The sequence below is a fragment of the Diorhabda sublineata genome, chromosome 1 (assembly GCF_026230105.1).
Source record: "Diorhabda sublineata isolate icDioSubl1.1 chromosome 1, icDioSubl1.1, whole genome shotgun sequence".
NCBI classification, from domain to species: domain Eukaryota; kingdom Metazoa; phylum Arthropoda; class Insecta; order Coleoptera; family Chrysomelidae; genus Diorhabda; species Diorhabda sublineata.
Window position 1 is genome coordinate 5939613 of NC_079474.1, and position 14150 is coordinate 5953762.

At 31.5% G+C, this 14150-nt stretch overlaps 1 protein-coding gene across 1 annotated transcript in view; it reads left to right on the top strand.

Moving 5' to 3' along the window:
- The first annotated feature begins 704 nt into the window (after positions 1-704).
- The window catches only part of LOC130442741 (high affinity cationic amino acid transporter 1), a 148687-nt gene continuing 135241 nt past the window's right edge, over positions 705-14150 (top strand). Inside the window, exon 1 of the mRNA XM_056777094.1 lies at positions 705-910. The gene's annotated coding sequence lies outside the window, so the exon portion shown is untranslated. The remainder of the gene's footprint in view (positions 911-14150) is intronic.

The window sequence follows — 14150 nt, forward strand, 5'->3', positions numbered from 1 at the left end:
CGACCCTGATTGTTTCTCTAGATAAAACATCCATTTCTGAGCTTATACCACAAAAAGTGTCTTTTTGGAATCTCTGCATGACACACGGTCGCGATAAGATTAATAAATTTCTGAACTTCGCATCCAACTAATATTTTTCATTTGTACTACGTTCTGTGTGCCATTTAGATGCTAATTTCGTATCAAGTTTAATTTATGGAAATATGGGGGTTAAAAAAATCTTATAAAAGTTATATCTATATAAAATTCACTATATTGAAAATTTCGTTTATGAAGCATTGTTTCATAAGACAGTTGTGAGCTCTCAACGTGAATTCAGTACTGGTAATTGCTATCTACGAGGTATTGCTATTTAAATTATTATTTCTTCCACGTTTTACGTAGAAAGATACTCGCTCATACCATCTTCTGTTACCGCATTTACTTCTTGTTCTGTTAATTCATTTGTGTTATATCTAGTAGTTCATTCAAGTATTCTTACCATAATTTTTATAAAAGGAAAAATGATATTCACGATAAATGTCAATGAACATATTTATTTTACAAGCAACATTAACCAAGTTCAACTTTGAAACGTTTTAAGGGCGACCGATTTTTCTCTTTCATTCCCTATATGTTTATGTTCTCCATTTTCCATTTTACGCTGCCGCCACCATACACGAATCGGTGGTCGATAGACGCCGCCAACTCGATCCGCAGAACTCAGTAGCGAGAAAGCTTCAAAAGCTCTCGCAAGTTCTAATTTACAGGCTCAAAAAATTTCATTCCGGAACGTGACTAATTCGACATATCAGATTAAAAAGAAAAAAATTGTAAAACGTAGTGAAAATGTGCCAATTGTTACAATCTAGTTGTGCTGAAAGAGTGTTAAATTTGTGAATTTAGTCTACTGTGTCGGGTAAAAACCAAGGTAGGGTGAATTTAGGATATGTTTTTAACGAAAAATGGCTTCTAAGTTTGGTTATTTTTGGTAATAAAGTCAGTTTTTTTATTCACGTACATTAATTCTCGGAAATTTGGTGTCGAGAATATTTCTACCTTCCTTAGAAAAGAATTTTCATTATCGTTGTGGAAGCGAAAAATTTATTAAAAAAATATATACCAATTGTCCCAAAAAATTGTATAAATATATCTAGTTTTGTACACTCCAATTAGAGGATGTTAAAAACTATCTTTTAAGCATAAAATTTACAATGTTTCTGTTTGGGTTACAAAAAAAATTTTTTTGGAAAATTTTAAGTCCTATACATAAGTCAATAAAAAGTATATAGGGTGCACGATCACTCCAGAATTACATTTGATACTAGTAAAATTATTAAACAATTAGTTTTTACAATTAATCACTCACCGAAATAAAAATCAAATTCATGAGGAAAGGTGGCGGTAATCATAGGACTAAATCGTAACCAATGAGGATACCTTGGGAGATTATGGAACATTTCAACTAAAACCCACCGTTAAAGTAACGAGAAATCCATATGCATTATTTGGGAAACGGTATTGGAACTTGACATCAGTGCGAGATTCATCTGAACAATGTTTAAGAATAAGTTTCATTCTCATAAATTAACGCTAGAACAAGAAGTAACAGGCCGTAGTATAAAATTTTGTGATAATGCAAAGTGCAAATACAGACTTTCATTTTACAAATTAATTTTTCTGAATAATACAGTTAATCGTCGACATTGTGGATATTGGATATTACATAAACACTAGAAGTATTTCAAAGATAATATTTATACAGGTATTATAGGAACGGACCAAAATATTTGGATTTGTTAAGGAGCAGAAAAGTGGTTGGTGACAATTTGAATGACATTGGGTTTCAGGAGGACGTTGCGGTAGCGCACTCTAGTGTTGAAATTACTCAGGTTTCTAAAACAGTTAGTTTGAGAGAAGAGGCACAGGAGAGTAGCTAACCAGATCTCCTGATTTGAGGCATTTAGATTATTATTTCTGGGAATATCTAAACAACATTATATACAAGATGGAGTTTGATAATCGATATAAAAAAATAAATATGAGATATTTTTTCCTTTTTTTGTCAAATGTTTTCTTTTTCCCCATAACAAGTTCCATATATTACTAATGGATATTAGCGGTTGTAAGTTGGATATATGCGTAAACTTATTTTTTGCCTGTATACTGAATTATGGGCTAAAAAATAGGTCATAGAAAATGTTGCACTGCTATACAGAAGCTGAAGTAACTATAGGTGTGTTGTTTAATGAGTGTTTCTCAGTGTCAGAAAGGACTTAATATGGATTATGAAGACCTAGTATATTTATATAATATCTATATGATATTATCAACAAAATACATCAAATTTGTCTTTTTTTATGGCAACTATGATGGTTTTTCTAGAGTTCTAGAATACTGGAAACGTTTTCAATTAGATATTTTTGTACGGTATCAAAAATTATACTCTTGGCATCGTATTGATCATTACCTGAGTTTATAGAAAACTTTCTGAAACATTTAACTAGTTCCTAGATATATTTGTCTGATATTATGCTCCGCGCAACTCCAGTTACTTTATGTTTTTATGGTAATGTATCTGCAGAGTAATAAAAAAATTGGTTCTAAAATTTCAAGATGAAGTAGAATATGTTTGAGCTCACGCCTACAATAATAAAATATCGTAAAAAACATCTGGCCAAAATTTTCAAACCCTCATTGCGCTACCAAATTTCAGTGAATGTGAATAAATTTTCCAATCCATTTACCCATAAAAACGTGTCGTCTCTTGTTCAAAGTTGATAAAATGAGCGGTTTAAGAAAATTTTTAGACGGGAATTTATGTAAATGAACAGCTTCGTCATATTCTGTGAAAGCAGATATTCTTGAGAAACATGTGTTGAAAATTTTCATCATAAAGTTTAACCTATCTCCAAAACTAGCAAACGCAAACTCGCATATCAATTTATTTTGTTAAATATCTTCAATATTATCCATATTTCATATCCAGAAAGTACATGCCATCAATGTAAAAGATTATCCGGCAAAACTTTCCAGCGCTCGTCGGAATTTAGATAAACAAACCAATGTTAATAATTTAGAAAGTTTGGTTTGGGATTAGGTCGATTTTGAACTAGAGATTGCTATTAATTTAAGTAGATTATACCCAGCGTCAGCAAAAAATCTGAACGGATAGTCGTATACAATAAGAAATTTGTATATTTTTCTATTAACCCTTGTATGTCTAGCTTACTGTAATCAACGTTCATACCCAACCAGCATCTCTGATCCCATAACAAATAATTAGGTAGCTATACATTGATTGAAATAAACAAATAATCTCAAATTTATAACCTCCGCTTGATCACAATCTGATTTTCTTATTCGGAATCTTCTTCACTTTGTATTTCTTATGTTTTCCGTTTCCAAACAGATTCTCTGACATCGTCAGTCTCTTCATCCAATTCATTTATATTTTCATACTCTAGTTTCGAGTCCGAAGCGTCTAGATATGCTTCCACCACTTTTTTAAGATGTTTTCATGTTAGTGGTTCATGATCTACGCTTCTGCTCCAATTTAATCAGCATCTGGAAAAAATATAAGTAGTTTTACCTAAAAAATATACTCCACGATGCTTAGCTGGAATCCTCACGGAACCTCACGTAACTAATGGTGTTATTCCACACTTTCAGCTTAATTTTTTTGTTCTTTTCTGAAATACTGAGGAAAATTATTATACCCAGTTGGGTGTTTAAGGGTTAAACTACCAGACAGCTGTCTAATTTTTGAAGCATTCTCTTAAATAGTTTTCCTCCATTTGAGAATGAGATGTGTCTTTATAAATGATGATCACGGTATCTTTCAATCGAACAAAACCAATAATTTGTTTGTTTTATTTGTAATAGAGAAAACAAATAACAGATATGGATATACATTATTAAAAAATTAAACAATTCCACAAACATTTTTGAAGATGATAATTTATCGAATCCAATTTGATTCGAATACCAGCAGTTCGATCTGGAACAGAAAGTGAAACAGGTTAGTTTGACAATAATTACGAGTGGGGACCTTGTAAAAGTCTGAGTTATATCGTGTTTTAAGTACATCAATACAGATTTTCAATTAGTAGCAATATGCAGACTTTTATATGGAAAGTACATCTCTATTTGTACTAAGAATTCGGAATTTATATAATTAGTCCAGTAAAAATATGATATCACCTCAAAATTCCATCAAGATGCATGGATTTGCGTGAAATTTTGGAATTAAGTTTTGTTTACCCTTCACTCCAAAATCTACCCTATATCAATATGTGTGAATTATTGTGAAAACTACCATCTATTGTCAAAATTCAACGAAATAAAAGCTAAAGTATTAGATTTGTGGGATTAACATTAAGATCGTTTTAGGATACTATTTATGTTTTCCAAATTTTAATCAACGTATTAAACTTCACTTATACTCCAAATTTATATGCTCTAAAATAAAATGTCTTAGTTTGTTGTTAGTATAACTATCATTATTGTGAAATTTAAAAAATGTAATTGTAATCATGATTTTTTTCAGAATCAAGCGCTTTCTAAACCATTAAAACTTCTTGATCCCATTATTTGTATTCAAATAAAGTTATTCGCAAATCTATAACATATTATTTCAATTAGGGTGGCAATATCAAGGCAATTACTCCCTTATTTTTATGTATAACAAAGTCTTATAAAGTCTCATTTGAATGGTTAAGTTCTTAAAAAAAAATCAACACATTTTAAAGTCTACCGATTTACACTTATTCAATTCTCAAATTTTTGGTTCACCAAAGTTCCACCTGTAGTAAATCAATTTTTTCAAATGGTAAATTCAAGCTCCTCACAGTTTTTCCGATAAAAACTTTTCAAGTTATTTTTGATAAAAATCGATTAAGCATTGGCTTTTTTCTAGAAAAAAAATTCAAAATTTCAATCATGAATAAGTCAAAAAGTATTGATTTTTCGAAAAAACTCTACAGAATAATTTGTATGGGATGCTGTTGTTTCGATTTTATTTGGTTAGTTTCAATAAAAAAATCACCACCTCCTAGTTGAGGTGGTATTTACCCTCAGAGTAAAAGCACATATCGGCATAGGATATACTTTACTTTTCAAGTTATTTACTAGCTACTGTTGAAATTTCAAGCAAATGGACGCGTCTTAATGGAAATCTGAAGTAAAAACTGTTCACTTGAATAAATGTCCAGGTTGAGATTTTTAAAATTACAAATTAATTTTTAAATATAAAATATTTCTGTATTTCTACGTGTAATGTACATTCATTTATATCTTCAAAGAATATTTTGAATTTTTCTAGTCATTTCTATTGATGGAAATGTTCCTAATTGATTATTTTGTGGTACGCTTCATATTTCTCTCAGTAAAAACAATTACTCTCTTAGGATAGTATTGATCATTTCTTGAGTTTTGTGTAGAAAAGTTCCTCAAACATTTGAAATATTCAACACGTTCGAAGTTTTTTCCCCGTTTAATCCTAATCCTTTCATATTTTCATTGTAATATATCTGAGGGTATTGGAAAATCTAGGACTAAAATTCCAAAAAGACTAGATTAAGTGAGAATTTAATTCAAATATACTCCCGCATGAGTTTTTATTGCAATAATTGGATCTACATTTTTCAATTCATAAAAACGTCTCTAATCGTGTTCTAGGTTCATAAAATTACAATGAAACCCCCTCTGCATTTCTACGTGTAATTTAGATTCAGTTATATCTCAAACGATATTTTGATCTTTCCTATTAACTATATCTGTTTGGTCTTTATTTATATGCCGTCCCTTAGTACACGACCAACGTATGTTTCCTTTCAGTTTGCTTCTTCTTATCGTAAGTCACTGGAAAGTAAACGTTTGAATTCAGAAGTTAGTAGAGTTTCCAGAAATGATAATCCACATTCTCATAAAATCCAGCAAATCCCTTGATTTCATCCGGGATATCAAATTTCACGGTCAGAATTTGTTGGGTGGGTTGGATAGCTTATTGTATAGAACTTTATTCAGTGATAAACTCTAGATTCTTGCGGGATAGAATATATAACGCGAGTATCTCATATACTTCGACAATAGGAAATTCAGTATTGATTTTAAGAAAAGTGGGTAATTTGCGTGAAATCGGATGACGGAAATCTGCTGATTCATTGGAAATATTGTTTAATATTATCTTAAATATCGGAGTTATCGAAAAATGAAAAAAGTAGCAGAAGTTTTTGTTAATTCGATATATCCCAGATCACTTTAAGGCGATAGACATGCCAGATGACGATTCTATTAGGAATCCATAGAGACAGCAAAGCACTGTGAATATCCTATTCATTTAAGCAAAAAGCTCGAAGGTATAGTGCTACATAAAAACACCAGACAAATAATAATCTACTTCGAAAAGAATTGACGTGTTTTGGAAGCGAAACAATGATATGTAAAGTCTTGTGCAAAATGTTTTTCAGGTATAGGTGCAAAGTGACTAAAAATCCAAAACAAACGACTCTGCAATCGAAGTACAATCTACAATCTATCCCATTTCTCAATTTTCTGCTACCGTGCGTAAAGTACGTACTTTAAACACACTTTTGAGTGCGTAAGACTTTACTTTAACAATTGGTGCGCGAAGAAAATCATTATTAATGTCTTCATAGCGTAGTGGCTAAAGGATAAGTCTATCACCCGGATCAAGTCGCACTTGTTCGATTTTTAGGTTCTCTACTTTTTAGTAATAATAATTTTTATGCGTACCTAAGAGAAGAGTTGACAAATTTTATAATTGCATGAAGTGCACCTCTAATATTAGTATTGTTAATAATTGAGTTCGTTGTTTTGTTAATGTGTTACAATCTTGATTGACATGTCAATCAAAATATCAATGAATATATAATATTTTTAATAAAGAAAATTACCATTGAACCTCTGTACTTTGATCAAATTTTCGCCGGTAAAAAAAATATTGTATGCAATTAGTGTTTAAAGAGTTTTTACGACTCATGTGATTGTCGATAATATTCACTTTCGTCAAAAAGGTTACTTTACACACTTGTTACATGAGTAACTATATTCTACTGCCATGCGTAAAGTTCATACTTTAGACACACTTTCGAGCGCGTAAACAAACATTCTTTAAGGAATCGTGCGTGAGAAACGTATTATTAAGGTCTTCGTAGTGTAGTGGCCAATGTACGGGGCTCACATGCGGAAGGCGCCAGGTTCAAGTCGCACTAATGCCATTTTTCATTTTTCTACTTGCGTGGTAATAATTATTTTTAGGTGGCATTTATGCATACTTAAGAGGAGAGTTACATATTTAATAACATAGATTCGTCTGTTATTTGTTAATTGGTTAAAATGTTCACAATATTATTAAATATATAATATATTTTATAAAGGAAATGACTCTTAAATTTCTGTTGAAAAAAGGATATTTTACACACTTATTTCATAAATAACCATTATATATGAATGCTTTTCAAAATTAGAGTTGAAAGAGCTACTATAATTTTTTTAAATAGTAAACCAAAAAATTGAATGAAAACAACCAAATATTTTCCGAAATTTTCAATAAATACATTTTGTTTCTTATCTGAATATAAAAATTTATAACTGGAAAAATTTCTTTTCACATCAACTGGAGTCATAGGGGCGTATTGGAAATTGCTGATTGTGCAGGATCCAAGTCAATAGATTCAGTATATTCTCTCTCTAGAATATAAACTACGTGGAGAAAAAATTGAAATTCACAATCTTTTTCAATAACATTTTGATTTTTTGAAAAATTATTTGGCCCGTAACATTCTGAGATTGTTTTATTAGTTTTAAACTTTGGATTAATAGATTCCTTTATATGTGTTATTGCTCTATAAACAAAGCTATAATTGAATTTTATGAACGAAAGTTGTTGTTTTATTTCTGTATTTTCAAATAATCGCCTAACATCAGTAACGGTTTGAAAAGATTCTTCAAATAATTCTGAAATAAATCTTTTTGTTGAAAAAAAAATCTCGCAATAAAAAAGAGGCTTCCAACCATCTTATAATAATAAGTTGAGGTGGATTTTTTCTTTATAGAACTGAAGGTGCTTTAAGGAAGATTTTTTTCATGCATAAAATTTGATTATTCACAACAAGAAAATGTTTCCTAATCACTTCAGCATTGACAAGACACATGTTACATATATTAAGTTGGGGTAAAACATTTTCAAGTTTTGTGTAACTTTTTTCATATACAGACAGTGGGAATAAAAAATGTTGAAACAGTCCCTTGTACAAATCTGGCTTATGCATTAGCTTTTCAACTCTTTCAAAGCAATGAGATAAGATTTTCGCAGTATGTCGCCACTACGAAAACCTATCAATAAATGCACAATATAGATCTAGAATCGACGGTTTCCTGAATTTTATTTCTTCCGTATTCAACTTTTATGTCCTTGGAAAGCTAAAAGAAAGTAGGATCAAATGCTGAATTAATAGTAAATAAAAAGAGAGTTCTTACTTTTATCTCTAAATTACAAAACAAATTCAATTTTACCGAATATTTCTGTCGAAAAAGCACATTACCGAAAACAATTACACCTGTACAAGTCTACTGTCTGTCGAGGGGATTTTAATGAAGCCAGATCAAGAAAATACAATATTAAATCTTTGGACCGTGAATGAACATACAAAAGGGTTAGTCCAGATTTAACAAGAATCGCCGTAGCTCGTGACAATTATGATGGCTAGAATGAAAACCACAAAATTTATCATCTCATATTGGGTGTTTAACGAGAAATGTCGAGAAAATTTCCAAATTCTGAGCCATTCTTTTATCTCGCAATTTTCTGCAATTAAAAAATATGTTTGGTTCAATCTAGAGAAGAACTATCGCAAACAGGAGATCATCATTCTGTCCGATAATCAAACAGCTATTAGAGCTCTAAGCTCCAATATCATGAAATCCAAACTCGTTGGGGATTGCTGGAAAAAATTAAACGAGCTAGATAAGAAAAATAAAATTACTCTACCATGAATTCCGGGAAATGAAATAGCTGATAAGCTCGGTAAAGTAGGAGCAGACAAGCCCTTCATGGGACATGAGGCCTCCTATGGTATCAGCTACAGAGCAATGGAAAAAGCACTGGAAAATAAGGAAGATAGGAGCAAAACCAATTATTGGGACAACCTACAAGGGCTGAGATAGTCAAAGATTCTTCTAGGAAATTATAACCAGAGTAGATATGTAGAATGTATAAACCTAAGTAAGAACTAACTAATACTAACAGGAGTTCAATTGGATTACTGACGCCTCAACAAACACCTGAACACGCTAGGCCTAGCAGATAACACGGCGTTCAGGTTTTGTTGCACAGCGGACGAAACCTCTATCTACATTCTCTCGAAGTGTGAAATACCAAGGAACTCCAGAGCACTGCACCTGGGAGCGCATGAAATAGACGATCTATGGCAATTAAAGCCATCCCACATTCTAGACTTTTAAAAAGGAGTGGGATTAATGGATCAGCTGTAAATACACGGTTCTCCAGTATAAGGATGACACTATATATCCTTTGGGTTGCAGTGTATATGAGACCCCAAATCCATAAATACATACATACATCTCGCCAGACCCCATTTTTATAAACCTCTCAAAGCAGCATGAAAAACAAACTGTGATGGAAAATTCTCTCGGTTTTCAATAAACATTCAACCGTAATTCGTCTAAAACGTGATGTCTAGCATTGAAAAAACTTCCATCTGATGACATAGTTAAGAAAACAGCACACTAGTACTTCCAATTCCAAAAAACTAATATGAAACAAAATATTGTCATCGTTTCTGATACGTGGTGAACTATTCTATAGAAATTCTTTAAAAATTCCATAGAATTGACATTGGGATTGACACGATGTTGTGCAAGAAATGTGAAAGCTTGAAGGATGTTCGTTGTTGCTGAAATTCAGAGCCTGAAACGTCTGTTTATGCTGCACTTTGTAGGAAAACCCTATTATGAAATTCTACATTGATGTATGTTACAATCAATAATTCCGGACTATTGACAATGTTGATGAAAATGAGTTTGAACTTTTGGTGGACGATTTTTCAAAGTTGAATGAAAATAGTGATTTTGAACTTTGCTTTGATACTAATTTCCACTTTACTATAGATCTACTAGTGTATGAAATAAATTTGAAAATGGTTGACAGTACAGTGCCGAAACTTGTTGAATACTGGGTGTTTCGGGATTTCATGCAAAAAATTCATAATGCTACTCGTATGTCATAACAAAAATTTTCTCATACGAACCCTCGTTTTTGACTTATAGTCCTTTAAAGCTGCGAAATCAGAACTTATATTTAAATATATTTTCTAAATTATACATTCGAACATTATTTTTAATTTTTCGTTATGTATATACATGTATTTTTTTAGACGGAATAAATTATTCTACACTACTATCTGAAGACCAGGTGCGGCTCATGTCCAATAGTTAACAATCCGTAACAACCGGTAAACATTTGTACTACATAGTATCGAAGATAAAAACTGCAAGCAATTTGTAAATGTCAATGTGTTTTCAATCTGTTTAAAAACCTGTGATCAATAATATTCACATCATTTTTAAAGTTTCATTCATTAATTCATAAGAAGCCAGAAGGTTGTTGAAAGCTTTTCGGGTAGAATTAAGCCCGCGGTAGAACTTTTATTAGGGTGATCGAAGCTCACGGAAAACAGGTTTGTATACATAATTTGAGTGAGTAGTTTCCATTATTTTTTATACAATGATATTTTAGGAAGTGTTTTCCAAAAAAAAAAATGGCGAAGGTCAACAACAAACTTTGTGAACACCAACCTTAAAATAAAATGCATTATATACAGTTGATGCTGATCCTACAACTAGCGTACTACAATTTAACGTATCAACGACATCTATTCAAGCGATTCTTCAGGAGCAACTTCTTCACCCCTTTCACATACAGAAATTGAATGCCATGGAAGTAGAGGATTATTTATTAAGACTGGCCTACGCTCATTGGTTTCTAGATAAACAACGAGTAGATTATAAATTTATACTGTCTACTGATGAAACTGGTTTCACACGAAACGGTTTCAATAATTTCCTTAATTTACAGTTTTGGGCAGATTAAAATCCTCACGGTACAATTTAAACTCAAAGTTAATATGAAGACAGTAATAATGGCAATAATATACTAGGTCCATATTTTTTTAATAACAAACTGAATTGTCATACTCAGAATTACTCCAAAATAATTTTCTACCCATGCTATGATATTCCTCCAAACATTCGCAGAAGCATGTGGATTTGGCACGATGGAGCCCTTCCCCACGTCCTAATAGATGTGAAAAATCATCCAAATAACATTTTTCCTAATAGGTGGATTGGTTGGAGAGGTCAATTTGCATAGCCAACACGTTCCCTTGAATTAAATAAAATGGATTCATTTTTCGGGGGATATCTTAATAGCTTGCTATTTTCAACACCAGTAAACAAAAGAAACAAAATGATCGATAGAATACACTTTCAATGTTACGCAACAAGGCAGAATATTGCTTTTCCAATCTAATCAAATAAGTTTTCATTTTTTTCCTTATGTAACACGATGTTCGAAAGTATGCAGCTAAATTCAAATTGTTTGATTGCTTTGATACCTCTTGTAAAAATTTTCCATAAATAATTACAATTTTTGATAATTTTCTTCAGTATGTGTTATGGCGTACGGTTTCCTTGGCATGTACAACGATCTAAAAATCTACATATCTTCTAAACCATTAATTTCATCTAGTCAAACTTTTTGTGGAAAAATTGATTGAAAAATTAATTTCTGTTACCTTTAGATTGTGCAGGTTGTCCCTGTAAAAGTTACGAATTGTTAACCATTGGGCAAGAGCCGCTCCTGGCCTTCAGATATTAATGTAGAATTACTTATTCTGTCAAACATGGGCATATTAAAAATTCATAATGTTGTAATGTATAATTTAGAAAATATACTTAGATATAAGTTCTGATTTCTCAACTTTTAAGATCTATAACTCAAAAACGAGAGGTTGAAAAGTTTTTTCTATGTCACAGCATTATTTCACGTCATCTACTCACTCCCAAATTTTTTGTATCAAGTCACGGAACACTCTGTATAAATATTGACACAAAACGTGTTGAACTCAAACTAACTATTTGTACAAATGTTTTTCCACATTTTGTAAAAAAACTTTTATGGAAATATTTATGGTTCAATTTATATGTTTTTTTTTCATTCCCGTAAAATCATAAACCACTTTATGCAAATGCACTACATATATATTTGAATATGAATATTTCGAATTAATTTGAATATAATTAAATTTCCTTTACATAAACACAAAGCATATATATCGAAATCAAACGAAACTGGGTAGTTTCGAATTCTAAGGAGTATTCCACAACATTAGATAAATATCCTAAACAATGCTGTAAGCTTGAGGCAGATGTGCTTTGAAAACAAATATTGTTGTCGTCAGAACTTTGATCTACTAACTCCCAACGTATTTAACATGCATTGTGGTTGAGAAGAAGAGTTTATAAATAATGCAAGCACAAATTTGCTTAGTTTATAATTGATATGATGCTACTGAAATAAATTAATAACAAAATATTTCCAGTTTTGTTGCATATTTTTCTCATCACTTTGCCACGTTGTTGCTTGTGAATGAATCTGCAATCTCACGATACAAATTTGATTCAAATTTTGAGGTCAATTAAAACAAGCACACATAATTTTGAGACTAGAAATAAAGCCTCTTAAATTTGACATTTAATATGTATCAAATATTTAGGATTTGCTCTACTTATAAACTTTCCTTCTCTACTAAATTCAATCAATTCTGTTTTGATTAAGAAATAAATAAATAAGAAATAAATATTTTATTATTTATTATGATAAATATTAAACATTTTGGGTCTTTGCGTTTCTTCCGACCCCTTGGCAAATTAGTTAGGATATTTCGGGAAAAATAGATTGAAAAGTTGTATAAAACAGAATTCCTTTGGTCCGAAACGTTTTTTTGGATAGGGAGCCTTCCAAAATTATTCCTCGGGACGTATGGACACATATTTGTAATATCCTGTGAAAATTTCAGCTCAATTGGACCTATAAGAGTCCAGAAATCACATTGTGCCAATATGTCCCTTGAGCCAACCCCCCCCTCATCTGTTTGGTCATACAGCTGCCAGTTACCGATATACAGGGTGCGCAGAAACAAGTCCCAAAAGCCTCTATATACAATATGGCATATTTAGTTGAATCCACGATTTTTCCAGTCCTTCCAGAGGTGAAACTAACCATATTTGAAAAAAATGTTTCAGACAAAAGTTGTGCAGAATTTCATATACTATGAGGCAGCTAATTAATTTTTTCCCTAGATCGTATAGTTTACCCAGAAACTTGGAATTTTGTATGCTACAACTTTGCCATTCACTATATTTCCCGGAAAGCATAATTTTCCAGAAAGTGCAAGAAATGGCGTCACTATGCAACGTATGACAAAATGTTCATTGGCAAAGTTGGAGGAAATTCAATTATCTACAAGTCGGTTCGGTTCCATTTTCTGCTGAGATGCATATTTTTCTCAGAAAATAGGGAAATAATAATATCGAATTCGGTTTCAAATGGCCAAAATACATTGACTGGTCTCAATGCTGTGGGGAAAATTTCTCTGAAACAGCAATTTGTTGTCTAATTTGAGTGGACTATTTAGAAATCATATATATCTAAATAATTATACATGACTATACACAGTATTTTATTTGGAAACACATTTTAGTTTCGTAAACGAAAAATCGAGAGAAATATAATTAAAAAAATGTTATTATGATTGTATTTTTCTCTCGTTATAATAGACGGAAGAGCTGGTTAAAATTGCTGTTGGTAAATGTGACAGTGATGAAATTGAGCCTCGAATATCATTTATCGCTAGCTCTTGTCGTTAAGCGTTACAAACTGATCCCTTGGAGTTGGTGATCCTTGGGTTATTTTTCATGTCAACCTTCTTTTAAAACGGCATTTATACCTGGGATCTTTTGTACACTGAATTTTTGTCTCAAAGAAGGATCAATTTAATTAATTGAAGGATGAATTTATTCTGCACGTAATTAATGAGAAATATTCATAGTTCGTCATCTCATCATTT